The sequence below is a fragment of the Limulus polyphemus genome, unplaced genomic scaffold (genome assembly GCF_000517525.1).
Source record: "Limulus polyphemus unplaced genomic scaffold, Limulus_polyphemus-2.1.2 Scaffold1169, whole genome shotgun sequence".
NCBI lineage: Eukaryota > Metazoa > Arthropoda > Merostomata > Xiphosura > Limulidae > Limulus > Limulus polyphemus.
The window spans coordinates 151,563-165,741 of NW_013666779.1; the positions used below are offsets into that span (position 1 = coordinate 151,563).

Consider the following 14,179-nt stretch of genomic DNA (forward strand, 5'->3'; position numbering starts at 1 on the left):
ATTTAGGTGTATGCAAACTTTGGTGTAATCCTATCCAGCGTAAATATTAAACCTTAAATTTCACCTGTACTAGTTCGGGCAAACCAATCTGTTCTGTACGTTTACATTGCTTAGTATAAAGGTATTAAATCCATTATTTATCTTTACACTGTTTATTATAGGAATGTTTATACCGTTCTGTACTATACACTGCTTAGTTTAATGATGTTGAATCCGTTCTATACATTACACACTTTTTAGTATAAGGATGCAGAAACCACTCTGTACACTTACAATACATTTTGGTACATTTCATGATGCTTAGAAAAAGCGTGTTCAATCTGATTCGATAAAACCAATAATTTAAATATTTTAAGCCCTCAAACTTGCTACTGATCCACGGGGAAGGGGGATCCTTTTCACTTCATTATCTACCAAAGACACAACCAACATTTCTGTAATGTATAGATCTGTGATTTCTACTTTTGCTGTGTGGTAAATACATCTGAACTACATAGTTTCTGGAACATATTGTATGTTTTAACGGTATGGCAAATTATAAACTTAAATTTACTTGATTCTTTTAAAAAAACCTACTTTAGATTTTAAGATGCCTGTCATAAACATGTTCGCTTCTCTCTCAAAGAATTCGGACACCCCACGAACACTTAGGCTCATCAGATAGGTATCCTAGTAGTATTAAATTGTTCAAAACATAACAGTCAGGCCCATCAGAAAGGTATCCTAGTAGTGTTACAGTGTTAAAAAATAACACTTAGGCCCATCAAACAAGTATCCTAGTAGTATTAAAGTGTTCCAAAAATGACACTTAGTCCCATCAGACAGATATCCTAGTAGTGTTACAGTGTTAACAAAATAACACTCAGGCCCATCAGACAAGTATCCTAGTAGTGTTAAAGTGTTCCAAAAATAATACTCAGGCCCATCAGACAGGTATCCTAGTAGTGTCAAAATGTCCAAAAAAATAAGTAAAACATGAGGAGAATTACATGAACTTGAGAGACCTTAGAACTCAGAAAGTTGTGACGAAAAAAAGAACATTCAATGGTATCAATATCTATATAATACACCAACTAAAAAACATTCAACTTAGACACCTTTCGACAGTATCAATATCTTTATAGTACACCAACTAAAAAACGTTCAACTTAGACACTTTTCAACAGTATCAATATCTTTATAGTACACCAACTAAAAAACGTTCAACTTATACATCTTTCAACAGTATCAATATCTTTATAACACACCAATTAAACAAACGTTCAACTTAGACAGCTTTCAACAGTATCAATATCTTTATAATACACCAACTAAAAAAACGTTCAACTTAGACACCTTTCAACAGTATCAATATCTTTATAGTACACCAACTAAAAAAACGTTCAAGTTAGATACCTTTCAACAGTATCAATATATTTATAATACACCAACTAAACAAACGTTCAACTTAGACACCTTTCAACAGTATCAATATCTTTATAGTACACCAACTAAAAAAACGTTCAACTTAGACACCTTTCAACAGTATCAATATCTTTATAGTACACCAACTAAAAAACGTTCAACTTAGACACCTTTAAACAGTATCAATATCTTTATAATACGCCAACTAAAAACGTTCATCTTTCGACATTGTCAAGATCTTTATGTTACGACAAGTAAAAACATACAAGTTGGTCATCTTTCGACAGTATCAAGAGATTTATATTACAGCAAGTAAAAAATTTCAGCTTGGCCACCATTCAATAGTATCAAAATATATATAAGTATAATAAATAAAAACTTTCAACTTGGCCATTATTAAACATTTTGCTCATCAGCACTGAACACCTAGATGATTGGTAGGATATTGTGTTGTACCAATCCTATACGCTTAACGTGAGTGTCATAAGGTGAGTATTTCATTCTAAACACTGAGTGTGGGACCTGCCTGTCGATTTGAAATGAGCACCTCACTAGGCCATGGCGGAGCTTTTTCTCACGTTTTTATTTTATTCAGCATACCTCTACATTGTTCCAACAAGTATCGAACAAATACCACCCAAGTATCAATATCATTAAAACCCAGATCTCAACTTAATGGACATTGCTGAGAACAAATGAATGAATTGACCTCAACTGGACCTACTTTTAAAAAATAAATTGCACCAGACACCTGTTGGAATCAAATTAACAGCATGACTCGCAGAACGGTGACATTACCGCATCAAGACAGTGATAACTTGAACCCCACCCTTTAGCATATCCACGTGCCTGGAAACTAGAAGCCACCTTTTTGGCATGAACACGAGCCTGGAAAGTAGAACCTAACCGTTTAGCATGTCATATGTCTGGAAACTAGAACCCCACCCTTTGGCATGACCACATGCCCTGAAACTAGAACCACACCTTTTGGCATGACTACATGCCCTGAAACTAGAACCACACTATTTGGAATGATTACATGCCATGAAACTAGAACCACACTCTTTAGCATGACTACATGTGTGAATCCCAGGACTCACTCTTCGGCATGGCTACATGTCCGGATACAGGCAGGGCAGTATGTTTTACTTCATTTATGTGGAAACAAATGTGCTCAAAACCAACCAATACCTTTGAAATTGAAGAAATAGTTTTATCTTCTCTGGATTAAAAAACATCCTTTCATATGATAATACTTTCTATAAACTTGTTCAATCTGTTTTTTTCTAATATGCGTCATCAAATGATCATGGTGCGTAGATAATTAAAACCCTGACATGACACGGCCATTCTTTTAAGGTTATGTACGGTCTAAGCACCTTTTCTGATTGCACTGGTATTATATCGAAAAACTATGAACTATTTTCATAAACTTACCCCACATTCTCACACTACGCCAACAGTCAATCGGTTTGTTATGTATGGATAATAACTGGAATTGGAATTTCTTGAGAATATACCTAGGCGTGTGTTTGCAATTAATAATGTTCTTGTAACTTCGTTCATGCTAGATTGCTTTCACAATAGAAGCTATTCTACCATTGCAATCTAAAAGAGATAGTCCAAAATTCCGTTGTCATGTTAATTAGAACTTTAGTACATAAATGTTTAATATTATGGAAATATCACATATGGTAATTCTAAATGTAAACTCAAGATACAACAGAAATATTACTTTTTCTAAAATGGTGCTTTTATATGATATATTATCTCTCACATAGTAATTATGCATTCATAGCACATGTGTTTGGCCTAAAATATAAAAGGGTGGTCTTGTTTTGTTGCAATATTTTATCTGAACCTCAAAATCAGACTCGTACGGATCGAAATGAAACTTGTGGATTACAAATATATATCTCATCTTGCTCATAATTCGATATTATGGATAAATCTTTTTGTGTGTTTAGCAAAATTTGATGGTAGGTTACTTTGACCAAAATTTTGATAATTTTTCATCACTTCACAGTTCTACAGCAGGCATATTTGGAAAGAAAAGCAATTTTCCTTTCAGATGATTCCAAATGCAACCGTGTGCCTTTCAGGTCCATTAAACTCAACAAATAGAGCCTTTTGTAACATGCGGTCGCTCGATTGGAAGTGACAGATAGACTAGAGGGTAGGCAGCTAGTCAACATCACCCACCGCCTCCTCTGGGCTACTCTTTTACCAACGAAAAGTGACGTTTACAGTTACATTATAACGCCATCATAGCTTAAAGGGGGGGGGGGAGTATTTTCAGTGAAGGGATTTGAACCCGCGATGCGCAGATTGCGAGTAGAGCACCTCTAGCCACCAAGCCATGCCAGGCCCGAAGTCTTCGGGACAAACATGTATCTGTAGTGCATATCTGTGTCTGTTTCAACACAGGGGCAAGATAAATAAGCAGGCGTAACAGGTTCTTTTTAATCGAAAAATGTCTATATTACCATATTATTCCAAAATAAAATGCGTTAATGTTTAGACACATTTTCAATATTCTATATTTCTCGAAATCTTGATTTAACTGGTTTGCGTGCTACAATTTCATTATGTCATTTCTAAAAGTACTTAAATGCGTGTATTTCATAGGTTAGAACACTGCTGTGTGAAGCTAGATCAATAACTCAGAGTGTTGAAACTTAATGATCTCGGACTCACGTGGGAAAACGAAATCGCTGAAAGTTACATCTCAGCATTACTGTTGCCTTTTCAGCCTAAACATACTAACATCAAAATAACATACTACATAATCTAGTAGCACACACATAAAAAAAACAAGAAACAGATCTGACATTTCTTACAACAACAACAAAAACTGTCGGAGTCTAATCTGCTTACAGCTCAACGCCATGTGCTAATCCTGTTTAACATCCAATAAAGACACAACTACAAGTAATTTCATCGAATATTTAACATCAATTTCTATATCTATATGCAAATGTTTATGTTGTCTAGACATATCATACACTGATATGTAAAATCGTCAAGTCACCTTTGGTTGTAAAGTAAAGATAGGCCAAAATAAAGTATCAGATGGACATTTTTCTGTCGTGAGTTTTATAAGAAATTGAGCTGACCAGTGAATGTAAATGGTTTGTCACAGAATTTTATAAGAAACTGAGCTGATCAGAGAGAGTGAATGCTCTTTCACTGGTTTCATAAGAAACTGAACTGAACTGTGAATGTCAATTTTCAGTCATTTCATAAGAACCTGAATTAACCAGTGAGTGTGAATATTCAATCACGAGTTTCATAGGAAACTGAACTGAACTGTGAATGTCAATATTCAGTCATTCCATAAGAACCTGAATTAACCAGTGAGTGTGAATATTCAATCACGAGTTTCATAAGAAACTGAACTGAACTGTGAATGTAAATTTTCAGTCATTTCATAAGAACCTGAACTAACCAGTGAGTGTGAATATTCAATCACGAGTCTCATACGAAACTGAAATGAACTGTGAATGTAAATTTTCAGTCACAAATTTTTATAAAATCTTAAATGACCATTGAGTGTGAATGTTCAGGTATGGGTTTCATAAGAAACTGAACTGCCCAATAAATTTAAATTTTCAACAACGGGCCTCATCTAGCCATAAAAACAAGCATAGTGTTTTCAAATTCGATGACGAGGAACCCACTTTGAGATTAATAATGGCTGGAGACGGCTTGAATGGGTAATGAAGAAAAACTTTAGTATAAGTTTAACATAACAGCAAATGTACAACGTTTCGACAAGGTTTTGTCATCATCAAATATTGTATTTTTATTTTCACCATCTTCTACAGAAGTGTTGCTTAGGAAAAAAGGTTTAGTTTCAGAACATTCCAGTCCGTTGATTACTTTTTATCTCTGAATACGGATACATATTTATTCAACAATACGAGATGTTGATACAAAAACTCTTATACTGTTCAAGGATGTCTTTGTCTTCTCTCCCCCATCTTCCCGTTATCATATTATGCAAAAACCTAAAGTGTGTGTTATATCAGTTCAAAGCAACGTTAGCAAATGAATCCGTTTATGAGGTGGTTTAATTTATACACGTTATCCTTTAGATAGTATAAAAGCACGTACGGTTTTCCAGCTTCACAACCACGTCTTTAGCCATTTGTATGGTGTGTGAGTTGTTCTTGACTCGCCACAAGTACGTATATCTGAAGAACTGGTTACAATATTGCTGCCGATTTATTATATACTAGCTGGAGTACCTGCCGCCCCCTGGACGGAAGTTATGTAAGTTCATGATTAATGAAAGGTTATCTTAGGACATGAAAAGCTGCTTCCCTTATATGTAATTGTAAAAATAACGCAAAAACGCCCATAAAACCTGCAAGACACAAAATGTGAAACCGCAATTTTGCATGTATCTCCACATGGACCCAACAAACCTTCAGCCGAATTTGGTAAAGATCCATCAACAGGAGGCGAAGTAGTGGTAGAAAATGCAAAAACGTCCATAAAAACCGCAAACCGCAAAATGCATGACTGAAAATGTGTATGTATCTCCCCATGGACACAATGAACTTTCATAACAATTTTGGTGTAGATCCATCCACACCCTGCGAAGTAGTTACACGGACATACAACAGACAACAGACAGTACTATTATATTTATATAGATTCTTTTTAGTAGAAGGTTTGATGTTTCCTACGAAATATCTGGTTTCGTTCTTTGGTTGCTGTTGTCCTGGAGTTCTGATGGAGGGTGTAAATTCATGAAAATATTTAACTTGCTAACTGAGCCTGGTTTCGTTCTTTGGTTGCTGTTGTCCTGGAGTTCTGATGGATGGTGTAAATCCCTGAAAATGATTTAACTTGCTAACTGAGCTTGGTTTCGTTCTTTGGTTGCTGTTCTTCGGGGTTTCTGATGGAGGGCGGAAATCCCTGAAAGCAGTTTAACTTGCTAACAAACCTTGTTTCGTTCTTTGACTAATGTTGTCTGGCATTTCTGATGAAAGGTAGAAATCGCTGATAGCGATTTAACTTGTTAAGTGTATTTGGTTTCGTTTTTTTTTGGTTGCTGTTTTCCAGGATTTCGGATGAAGGTGTAAAAACCCCTGAAAGTGGTTTAACTTTCTAACACGGGCAAATCCAAGAATAGACTGGTCCTCACTTCTTTTTTTCGCCAATATTCACGGTTATTTTATATCTAGATTTGTTTTGCAACAGAATGTTGATAAGTTAAATAAAAATCCAATCAAGAGAAACGCTCGGTGAAAATCAGTTGAAATGCGCGCAGGAAAAGAAAGGCAAAAAAACCGGAATTTTAATCCTAATCCGGGCAAATATAAATTAAAAATCCAAAAGTACAATTATTTCCGATATTAAGAAATTTTAAGAACTGGTGAGTGAAAGTAAAGAAGAAAGTAAATAAGTCAAATACACTATATTTGCTGTATTTAATGTCGATTAGGCCTTTCGCTAGTTCCAGGACTCATCAACTTGACTGAGATATGACAGGCATACTGGTGGTTGAGGCGCTCTAGTCGTGTCATCAAACTGTATAAACAACTGCGAAGCTTATTTTTTTTACTGTTTTTATTTTTAAGTCATTTACACCTAAAAATTAGGGTAAGATTTAAAAACACATTATTATTTATTCACTTTATCACCAATTATTTATAATTAACAGTTGGTACCTGATGATGACAAAACCTTGTCGAAACGTTGTACATTTGCTGTTATGTTAAACTTATATAAAAATTTTTCTTCATTACCCATTCAAGCCGTCTCCTGCCATTATTAGTCTCAAAGTGGGTTCCTCGTCATCGAAATCGAATTATTTTGAATTTAACCAACTTTACTCGCCATTCAGAATGGCTAACTAGTAGACCATTTCTTCTGACTAATTTAACTATTCTTGTCTTCTATATAGGATTAATCAACTTTGAAACTAGTTATGTAGCTTTGAACAAATTACAGATTTTCATAAGTTTTGCCTATAACTGCAGATTCCCTCCTCCAATGACTCAGCGGCAAGTCTGATAGCTTATAACACTAAAAACCGGGTTTCAATAACCACAGTGGGTAGAGCACAGATACCCCATTGTGAAGCTTTGCACCTAAGAACAAGCAAACAAAACTCATATCTGGAAGAATGATGCTCTCAGTATAAAGTTTTGCTTTTTTTAATCTTTGGCGGCCCGTTTTTCATGCATGGGCTTTTTAGCATTAATTTGTCGTTCGTTAGAAATTCCTTGAAAAATTGCTACACAATTTATGTGAAAATTTTTTGTATAATCATACAAAGTTTTCTTCCGCTTTGGTGGTACGTTAGCAGAAAAGAGCCTTTTTCATTGGGCTAAAGTTTTAATTTCTTCTCTTGTCGTGAAAAACTGTAATTATTTAGGCGCCCGACCTTTTTAAGAAAGATTTCACAGTTTTTCTAAACCAATCCGAGCACCATATCGGAAAACTCATCCATCAAAACTGCCATCGTAAGAAAATCCTCCTTTCCAGCATCTGAATAACATTCTTTCAGTAAAAATTGTATTTTACAATGAACAAACTTGTATTGACTAGCTAGATTAAAAGTGCGGTATTGACTACACAATATTTCAAATGGGAAAATATTTATCCAAGTAAAAGTAGGAAATTTTAAATGTTATATAAAGTAAAATTTTGAATGAATAATTGTCTTTCATTTATACTATTGGAGCAAACCATACAACAGACGTATTGGTTTCAGTTTACAAAACAACCAATCGTATTAGAATTTGAAGATATTGATCATATGTGATTAATAGGGTCTGAAACAATACACGTGAATACGATTCCAAAGATCAATAGGTAATATACGCGCTTCACGCGTCTGATGGTGGAAATCCATGATTATTTCGGCGCATTTCGCACATTCTGCTCGCCCTAGAAAGACAATATCCTTATTTTGTCTTCATATCAGATCATTGTCTGTTTTGGTGTTTGTTTCCATGTCGCTACTTTTTCCGTAAAGCTGGGCCACATCTTTACCTACTGGATACAAGTAGTAGTTTTTAAGGGATGTACCAATTGTTTATGCTTTTTAAATATAAGAAACTTGACACAAACAGAAGGAAGCAAGAACTAATTTTGGTGGATCCAGGTCCCTTGTGGGAAAGTTGGACACGCCATAGGACAAGTGACTTGTGCATCAAGCAGCTTGTATAAGGTTATGGTAGGTCCATGACGGCCAATAATGATTTGCTATCAACAACTGAAGTAGCTGTCAGAATAACATAGTATGGAACGGATTTCAAGAACAGCTTATTGCCGAGAAGACCTGCTCTAACAATGCATTTGACTTCACAGTGCGTTTTTTGCTTGTTGAGTTCACCAAAATTGGAAATAGTGCTACTAGGCATTTGTACCCTTCACAGTCGAATCAGGTTTCACTTCTCTAACAATGATCTGGAGAATCAGTGTAGAAAAATGTTCTCAGTGCAACATTATTGAATGTGACTATTTTGGTAGTTGCTCAGTTACAGAGTATTATGAATTGATAAACATGTTCTGGAGAATCAGACTTGAACAATGTTTTCAGTGCAACATTGTTGAATGTGAGTGTTTGGTGACTTAATTACAGTGTGGTATGAATTCATGAACAAATTCTGGAGAATCAGACTTGAACAATGTTCTCAGTGCAACATTGTTGAATGTGAGTGTTTGGTGACTTAATTACAGTGTGGTATGAATTCATGAACAAATTCTGGAGAATCAGAATTGAACAATGTTCTTAGTGCAACATTATTGAATGCAATTATTTTGGTGGTGGCTCAGTTATAGTTTGGGTGGCGTCGGTATGAATTGACGTACATATTTTATTATGCTTCTAAGGGGATCACTTCCTGCTCGATGACGTATTGACTATTACTGATCTCAGTTATACAACCTTTCGTATGATGTAATCTGGACAGACTTTGTCTTATGCATGAAAATGCCTAGCATCGATGTAGCAGGGACTCGAACAAGAAACTGTACAGACAACGGAACTCATGTAAATATCTCTGGTGTTGTGCAGACTGAAAAATGGGGCAGGATGCCCATAATGTCCTCCATGGACTGACCAGGAACGTGCCAGCCAGATGGGAAACTTTGTTACTGCCATATTGGTCATATTCATTACTGGATGTCTCCTTCCTGTTAAATATGACTCTTTTGGGCAAGATGATTCCGTTAGATACTAAGTTTGACCACGTAATCCATGACTGAATTTTACAGTCCCTGTGTTTCAGATAACTTTTGTGTAAAGATTACAGCAACCTGTGATTGTATTATGATATAGATTTAAAAAAAGTTACAAATGTCGAAACAAGAAAATTGTTTTAAAAGTTTTAACTAAACGTTAAAGTACCACACATTGCTTGATAACGAATCTATTTTGTAATCTAAACGTTAAAGTAACACACATTATTTGATAACGAATCTATTTTGTAATCCATACGTTAAAGTATCATACATTGCTTGATAACGAATCTATTTTGTAATCCATACGTTAAAGTATCATACATTGCTTGATAACGAATCTATTTTGTAATCCAAACGTTAAAGTAACACACATTACTTGATAATTGTTAGACTTGGGTTAATATCTCTACAAAGCTTCGGTAAATTGGTATAATCTAACAGCGAGGCTCGTGTTTCATGCAAAATAATATGTTTATCGCGTTCTAGCTATTCGTGACACACGCATTACGCATGAGTTAGCACGTCTACAGAATATAAACAAGGTGTGACACATATATATTCCTACGAGTTATCATTTTTACCAAGTATGAACTGATTGTGACAAACTTGTTTCCAAAGGTTTAGCATCTCTATTGACTATCACCTTGTTGTGACACAGATATTACCCGTGGGTTTCACACCGACAATGAATATCGGCTACTTGTGACACATGCATTACTACTACTTTTGGTATATCCGAGTGCTGGTTACTTGTGACACATGCATTATCAGTGCTTTTGGTACATCTGAATATCAACTATTTGTGACACGTGGTTTACCACTGCTTTTGATACACCTGAGTATCAGCTACCTGTGACACATGCACCACCACTGCTTTTGGTACAACCGAGTGTCAGCTACTTGTGACACGTGATTTACCACTGCTTTGGGTACACCTGAGTATTGGATACTTGTGACACGTGATTTACCACTGCTTTTGGTAGATCTGATATCGGCTACATATGAGTAGCCAAACTCATATTTATACAACCTTTTATTTATTGTCAGTAACACACAAAAATGTCAACTCTGTATTACTCCATGTTTTACGGTAGGAAATTATAGCAAGCAATACCATTCTGTATTACTTCATAATTTATGGTTAGAAGTTATAGCTAGGAATCTATCCACCTTTTACGGTTGGAAGTTATTGTTAGCAATCTAATTAACCCTAACTAATATAACAACATAGGCTTGCTTCCTGAACAAAAAGTCTGCAATGTTTCTACGGTTTCACTAAGAGAAGTCTGCACTATTTTTACTTATATTTAGACTAAGATAACAATACATTCTCGTTCCACTCACGGTATTTTGTATTGCTTCCGCTAAACTACAACAGGTTACCAATATAAGTATTTTCTCTAACACGAGTGTCTAATAACTTCTGCTTAATTCAAACTAAGCTAACAACATAATTTTGTTTTAATAACGGAAGCCTTCATAGCTTCAAACTAAGTTGAAATATATGCCCGTTTCGCTAACGAAAGTCTACATTACTTCCTCTTAATTACTTCTAATCACTACTAATTTGTGGCTGTTTCACTATAGGAGTCACCCTAGTTTATAATTTAAACTAAATCAATAACACGAGGCCCTTTAACAAATGGAAGTCTGCAATATTAGTGCTTAATTAAAACAATTTATCAATATATATATATATACCCGTTTAACTAACGGAAGGATCTACTGTTTTCTACTTAACTTAAACTATGTTAACAATATATACCCGTTTAACTAACGGAAGTATCTACTGTTTTCTACTTAACTTAAACTATGTTAACAATATATACCCGTTTAACTAACGGAAGTATTTACTGTTTTCTACTTAACTTAAGCTATGTTATCAATATATACCCGTTTAACTAACGGAAATATCTACTGTTTCCTACTTAACTTAAACTATGTTAACAATATATACCCATTTAACTAACGGAAGTATCTACTGTTTTCTACTTAACTTAAACTATGTTAACAATATATACCCGTTTAACTAACGGAAGTATCTACTGTTTCCTACTTAACTTAAACTATGTTAACAATATATAACCGTTTAACTAACGGAAGTATCTACTGTTTTCTACTTAACTTAAACTATGTTATCAATATATACCCGTTTAACTAACGGAAGTATCTACTGTTTTCTACTTAACTTAAACTATGTTTTCAATATATACCCGTTTAACTAACGGAAGTATCTACTGTTTCCTACTTAACTTAAACTAAGTTAACAATATATACCCGTTTTACACAATTCTTAGAATAATTATTAATTACCAACATTTTTTGTTTTTATACTGTATATACTAATTAGTTTACATCCTAACTTATTTTCTTACCGTCTTAAGGATAGACTTGAGAAGGACTGTTTTTTTGTGATGTTATTGGCGGGCGACTTCGATCTTCAGTCCTCTTGTTAGGGAAGTTGCTCTGCTATCCATTCGTCTGGGGTCTTCCCGGTTAGAACTAGAATTATATGAATATTTTCAAGATATTTATCTAATTTTTGCTGACTTCTTTGCTAGGTTGGCTGAGTGTATTATCGTTTAGGTGGTGTGTAGAAGGCTTCTTTGGTGTTATTGTTGTTTTTTATCGTGTGTAGTTTGTATCCATTATTTTCGTATTATTCTGCTTTATTGTTTAATGTTCTTTTCTGGCACAATGAACTATTATAGATAGCTCAATATCCCATAGTTTTGTAATATATTATGCTCATAGTGTGTTACAGCGACCGGAAGCTGGAAGGTCCTCTGTCAGTGATGAAGGTATCGAACAAGTATACGAATCGTTTCACGATAGCCCATGAGAGTCACTTCGGCGTACTCCACGAGAAACTAGCATGCCAAAAATATCCCTGCTCCATGTCATTCACAAACAACTCCATCTGCATGCCTACCAACTACAGTTGGTATAGGCACAACAACCAGATGACAGACTACAACGCAAGACATTTGCAGAGATGAAGACAACACATTTCTAGTATAGGTACTATTTAGCGATGATGCTACTTTTCATACCTCGGATAAAGTGAATCATCATAATGTCCACATTTGGGGCTCGTTAAACACCCATCACGCCATTAATGTTGCATACGTAGAAGCCTATTGACATGTCAGTAAAACTGTTTGAGTTGAGCTGCAAGAGGTTGAAAACTGCATGGTTGTATTACCGTACTTAGTAAATTATTATATTTTAAAATAGGAAAGATAATTTTGAACCACCCTGTATATTACTAAATGTTCATAATGACACGATCATGTAAAACTTAGCAAGTTCAGTATATTACTAAGTGCTTAAAAGGGGGGGGGGGGAAGGCAGGAATGAGTCATAGTATTTATTTTGTTATTTCAAACTTTTAATTATTTCATTACCGTCATAATAATATTTTATTTTTCATATTCAAGTCATGTATGTCTGATTAAAAAGAAAACAGAAAATTTCATTTTAGGGTAACATGAGCACTGCCCAAATCATAATATTCATTTGCTATGAAATAATTTCTAAATAATCATTAATATGATTTTATATCAAGTCAGACATTCTTGTATTGGTTTTGATGAAAGTTAAAGTTCAAGAAAAGAAATTTCCTATTTAATGCACTTATTATGATATCAATATGTAATTTCTTATTTAAAGATGAATATTGTAGTTGGTTTATTGTTTGTTTGTTGTTAAGCCCAAAGCTACACAATGGGTTATCTGTGCCGTGCCCATTTGGGCATCGAAAAAAATAAATTTATTGAAGAAACTGTTAGACCGCCACGTAGCGGCGAAATCATTTTTGAGTGTCCCTCTTTGGCCAAACTCTTGATCTCAAAATATTACTGTAAGTGCTTCTATGAATCCTGTTTATAGTATTGTTGCGTCAGCGAGGTCACGTGACTAGTGTCACGCCACCTCTTGAACCTTCGGGAATAGTCGGGAGATTACTAGATATAGGGTGGTCTGGCATATATATATAGGAGGGTGACGACGTGACGGAACAATGTGTGTGTGTATAGACAGTGAGTAATTGATCTATAGTCAGAGAGTATTATTGAAGTTGAGTACGTTCGTTGTTATAGCGTTTGTTTTAGCGTGATTGTTGAAATTAAGTGTATCGTAAAGTTATATTCGGAAAGAATAAACCAGTTTTATTAAGAAAAGACTTGTGTCGCTAAAGTTTCGTCGGAACGAAGTTACGGAAAATTAATTAACAAACGGAGACGTAACAAATTGGTGTCAGAAAGTGGGATAAAAAAAAAGAAGAAAAAGAGAATGGAAACGAGAAGTGGCAAATCAAACTACAGTTTAGCAGATTTGATGGCAGCAATACAAGAACAGCAAAAGAAACAAGAAGAGAGACAACAGCAGATGCAAGAAAACCTGCAACAATGGCAGCTCGAACAACAAAATAAACAAGAAGAACGAGAAATTAAACAAGAAGAGAGATTACAGCAGTTGTTGGAGGAAAAGAAAAGAAACAAGAAGAACGAGAAATTAAACAAGAAGAGAGATTACAGCAGTTGTTGGAGGAAAAGAAAAGAAACAAGAA

General features: G+C 34.9%; 1 long non-coding RNA gene across 2 annotated transcripts in view; it reads right to left on the minus strand.

The window, feature by feature from the left end:
* Positions 1-14,179, minus strand: part of LOC106462452 — a 159,716-nt gene that overhangs the window by 37,354 nt on the left and 108,183 nt on the right. For both annotated transcript variants that reach the window (XR_002611270.1, XR_002611272.1), the window contains exon 6: positions 11,985-12,111. This is a non-coding gene — a long non-coding RNA (uncharacterized LOC106462452). The remainder of the gene's footprint in view (positions 1-11,984; positions 12,112-14,179) is intronic.